Below are 5,366 nucleotides of genomic sequence, written 5' to 3'. Positions count from 1 at the left end.
CCAGGCCACAATCTCCTTAGGAAAGATATCTTGGTTTATATCGCTAGATCTTTGACTTCATTTATGTTGGCTCTCCATCTAAGAAGAAAATGACAGAATACAACCTGTGTCTACAATCTAAATGCTAGGTTTGGTTTTCCAGACACATTTCTTTCTTTACGTCCTGCCATAGCAACGTTAAATACCACCTTTTTTTCTGCTTACAAAATAATCTCTTGGGTTTTAACTTTAAATTACTATTGTATAATTAGTTTTTGTTTGTCTCTGCCTGAGACATCGGTGCCTCTCTATCTCCACTAATTGGGACTCTTTTTGAACTAACTCCATGAGGAGGAAAACTATCCAGCCAACACTGCCTGGATCCGTGTTATCATGTTTAGTTGATTAAAAGTGAAAGAAGTTCTGATGTCAGCTCTTAGATTGTCATTGATCGTTTTTCTCTCTTTCAAACAACAAGAGAACAAAATGCCGTTTTTAGTCAGTGTACTATTTTTCTTTTCACAGCTGGTCTTCACAGCTGGGTGTCTAATAAATGGATTCAGATTCTGTGCTACCTTTTGTTATATCATGATACCGTGTAGGTTGAAATGTATTGGGTAACTTGATTAAAGAACAGCTGGGGTTAATCAGTGAGGAATGTTTTTTTTTTTTTTAAACCCATAGCTATTGCCATTGTCAATATTCACCAGAGCTGCTTCTGAATTAAAGTTTCAGATAAATGCCATGTCTGTAGCCATATACTGTGCACCACATGCATGGCATGTAGATTTCTGCCAATTCCTATGTGAAACCAGTGCACGTTCAGAACGTCCTCTATTTCCCTCCTCAGAGAATGACGGTCCTAAAACTCTCACCACTAGCTATAGTTCCATGACGGATGTTTATGACAAGGATGTGTGCCACATATTTCTACACACGCGTGCACAGACAGTACATACGCTCAAGCAGTAATAAAAATTGTACAGACACACCCACGGCGAACAAAGTGAACGACATTGCAAAGGAGATAATTCATTGTTATGGTTTTCCAAACCAGCTGACGTGCCCATTTCCAGCATGCAGACCCATCGGGATTTATAATAGGATGCTGATCATTATGCAGCAATGCCAGGGAAGATAGGCATTAACACAAAAAGGACAACAAAAATCAACCAGCTGTCAAGTAAGCGTATTCTGGTTTAAATTTATGTAGGCGCAGGGGGCTTTATTTGCCATTTTTACGTAAACTTTTTACACACATTTTGAAGATTCCTTTTACTAAAATTCTCATGCACACAGTGTCCACTTCGATTAGACAATGGAAGGTGATAACATTTTTATCTCAGAAGCATGACACCATTTCAGGACTGCAAATAAAAGAAAAGTCAATGTTAAATCTGTACTCCAGCTCTCTTCCAGGGACTTAGAGTCTGTACATTGTATCTTAGAACTGTGAGTTCCCGAAGGCTCCCCAGAGTCTACTGTACTGTACTTTTGTCGCTTCCCTCTTTCATTGCTAAAACATGCTCTTTTCTTTTTCTGAGTCCCCTTCCTCTTTCACTGTTACCGCTGCATCATGTTGTGAATGGTAAATCTTCACTGGTTGGCGTGGACCATCTGTATTCCTTCTGACCTTTTAAATCTATAGTGCATAGTTTCTGTCACCCCGATGAGGTAAGTAATGACAACAACGCTGTCGGCGCGTCCACGTGATACAGCCTTCCGTGTTTGCACAAAGCCCCCACCACTAGCCAAAGAGGACATGGAGGATTAAAACACACAATGGACTCTGGAGGTTTTTATCTTCACTTGAGTTTCTGCGTGTGAAAGTTGCCGGACAACCCAGTCTTCTGAACAAAGCCACACTGAGAAATACAGAGAGAGTTGTGTGGATAGTCTTAATTAGCTTTGCTAGCTAACTCATTTGGCAATGGCTTGAATTTAACAGACATTCATTAATATCAAAAAGTTACGCACATAAGCTTTAACGTTCACACTGAAAATGTATGTATTCTACCTGTGTATTTGTATAAAGACGGTGTTCAAAGTTTCTCTAAACTCCACACATGCAAGAAATGTTTTTGCACATATAGCAACATGCTTATCACTCACACAACAGGCACCTGCATACAGAAACATGGAGTCTGGAGTGGGGGACCAGAATATCAAAAATAGGAATGTGAGGGGAAAAAAAACTTCTAGGGTAGTAATGTAAATACTTTTCCAGACTTTGGGCTAGTGCAAGCCTCTATGGAGGTGTGAACTGCAGTCATCAGCAAGATTCTACATTCATGCACTATACAGCTTTCTGTCGCCAAATGTTTGGTTTACTCTCACCTTATCAACCAGTGAAAGTTGATAAGCAATTGAATCATTTGTTTACAAGGCAGAGTTAATTACAAATGATGACGGACACTTGACAAATGCATAGCTGTTCACCCTGTCTTGTTTTCACCACCAAACACTTAAATCTCTTTGTGAGTCGATTTGTGACAGGTGAAATGAATCACTTTCTGAGACCGAGTTTAGGAGCTTTGGAAGTCTGAAGGAATTTAAGGGGAGCAAAAAGATCACAGGTTATGTGGTATGCATCATTATTTCCTTTAAAGATGATGCGGGTCAAATCACATCAATTGTATTTGTTAGTTTGCTTCCTGTGAAGCTGAGCTAACATTGCTGTTCTGCTATGTGCCCTATTTGACGCATCATCAAATTACCTGTGTACTTGTTACTTTTTTATGAGCTACAACAGATGTGTTATGGGACCTATCGATCTTGTTTTCAAGAGTTTTCACATAAAAGTGACTTCGCTAACCTTGTCCTTTCCCTTACTCCTCTTCAGTCCTCTGTACTTCTCTGTCTTACCCTCTGCCTTATTTCCTCAATGCCCACCACTCAGCATTTATTGTTACTGTAATCTGACCCAGCCTCTTTCTCACTCTTGGTCTCTCTCTACCACTGCAGCTCCATAAATCACACACACACACACACACACACGCACACGCACACGCACACGCACTGAGCAATTCAGAGCTTATTGAGTGGAGACAAACATGGTGCTCTGTGATAGATGCTCGATAAGCAGTGTGTATCAGTTACACACACATGCACACAAACACACACACACACACACACACACACACACTACACCGTCAATTCATAATGCTGAGAAAGATCCAGTTGGGAACTAATTATTTTCAAATGTATTAACATTATGTAAATCGAGAGTTATCTCTATAGATCTCTTAGCCGGACTGGGATTTTCCAATTACTGTAAGAGAGGTTCAAGATCTGTATGCATGTGTCTGTGTATCCAAACTCTGGTACACAAGTTGAGTTTTTTGTTTCAGTGGGTCTTACAATTCCTTGTGTACTGAAGATTGTGTGCGTTTCCATGTAAGGTCTTCTGAACACTTTTCACCCTTTAGCTCGTGTCAGTGAGCACTGCTCTGTTGTTAAGATCCAGACAAGCAAGTTGGTATGCTCATTCTCCGGGGGAATAACCATTTTTTGGTCTTAACTTTGATTGATGAATTTTGGTCCAATAGTTTTTGAGAAAAGTGGGGATATGTACCTCCTCCGCAGTTGGGACTGGAGCTTCCCTCGTCCAGCTCTGGGGGCGCACTCACACACTTATGTCACAGAAAGGAATGGCTTTGATGTCTAATGCTTGTTCGGGAATGCAGAAATGAAACTTTAAGATGACACACATATAAATTTGATTCATGGCCCGTTAGTATTTATTTAGTGATCAGCGTGAGGAGATAAGGATTAGGATGAATCATCAATCACTACGTTTTTTTTTTTTTAAGAGACAAAGATGGAGCAACTAAGATGTTTTTGTTTTTTTTACGAAAGATCTGAGTAAGAGTCAGCAGACAAAAACTCCTCCGGCTTACAACTACTAGAAATCATACCCTTTAAATGTGCTGTATTTATATAGCGCTTTTCCAGTCTTAACAACTGCTCAAAGCGCTTTTACATCTACAGGAAACCTTCACCATTCACACACATTCATACACTGTGGCAGGGGCTGCTGTACAAGGTGTCACCTGCTCATCAGATAAACATTCATACACATTCACACTCCGATGCGCAGCACCGGGGGCAACTCAGGGTTCAGTGTCTTGCCCAAGGACACTTCGACAATGACTGCAGGGGCGGGGATCGAACCACCAACCTTCCGATTGGCAGGCAACCGCTCTACCACTGAGCCACAGCCGCCCAAAAAACAATTGTGACTTGACGTGAGTATCAGACTCTCTGGAAACTTACTAATACTATAGTATTCATGATAACAATAGGTAACAATAGTTAACACAGTGAGGGCTTAAAAACATTCATGTTAAGGCATAGTCCTTACTAAATCCTATGTTTTCCACCACATTCATTGGTACGGAACACAGTAAGTGGGGTAACACAGGGGCTTGGGTGGAGGTATCCTCAGTCTCCTGATAAACAAACACACATACTGTATACAGCAAGACTTTACTGCCACGCTTAATTGCATTGAACGTTGGACATTTTGAATTGCCTACACTTGAGAGCAATAGATATGTTTACGTTTGGCCTTTTGTAAATAGTATTCTCGAGTCCACGTGAGCAATGCCTTGTCATTACAGGAAATCAAATAATATATGGAAAAACACATACTTAAAAAAAAAAATTGAAATATTCTTCAGATTCCATGCAGCGGGTAGTCGTACGCTAAAAAGTCATTAAGTTAAATCCACAAAGAGACATTTATTACATTTGTGCATCCACAATGAAAATTGGTTCAGAGCATGGTTCGGTAAAATAAATGACTCTCAGTAAGTGGATGTCGAGACCATTAACTCTAGATCCCTAGTAGCATCACAGAGGCTTTCATTTCATGCCTTTTCCATGTGGAAAATGCTAGGGAGAAATTGTTGTTTCTTGCGTAGTGGTACTAATTTCACATGAAAGGCAAAATATCTCAAGACAATATTGCCAGCTAATAATATGCCGTGCTGCTAATTAAAAAAAAAAACGTCACTGCGTCTCGGCTAGAGAATGACACAGCAGAAATACCATAGCAATGACACTACACCATCAAAAATGATTTTATATCTTTACATAAGAAAGGAAAATATAATGTGGCCATTAATCTTTAAAAAAAACTGGAGACCAACTGTAATTTGTGTCTTTTTAATAATTTAATGACACCTTTCAAAGCCTCAAACTTAAGCTCCTTGTTCCATTTTATGGTGTGTTTTGCAAATTGCACAGTTGCACTGCTAATGAGCAGTGAGACAACTACTCTTCACATTCAGAGAGGTATTTTAGAATTAATCATCTTTAATTACCAAAAAGTTGTAACATATGTAATATTAAATAAGTAATATAAATAGTTTTTTTTAAGGGGG

General features: G+C 39.5%; 1 protein-coding gene and 1 long non-coding RNA gene across 3 annotated transcripts in view; both read left to right on the top strand.

Moving 5' to 3' along the window:
* Nucleotides 1-5,366, top strand: part of cntnap2a (contactin associated protein 2a) — a 351,650-nt gene that overhangs the window by 121,979 nt on the left and 224,305 nt on the right. The window lies entirely within an intron of this gene.
* The window catches only part of LOC116671978 (uncharacterized), a 17,629-nt gene that overhangs the window by 679 nt on the left and 11,584 nt on the right, over nt 1-5,366 (top strand). The window lies entirely within an intron of this gene.

Source organism: Etheostoma spectabile, chromosome 22 (assembly GCF_008692095.1).
Source record: "Etheostoma spectabile isolate EspeVRDwgs_2016 chromosome 22, UIUC_Espe_1.0, whole genome shotgun sequence".
NCBI classification, from domain to species: Eukaryota; Metazoa; Chordata; class Actinopteri; order Perciformes; family Percidae; genus Etheostoma; species Etheostoma spectabile.
This window is presented reverse-complemented; position numbering and strand designations above follow the sequence as displayed.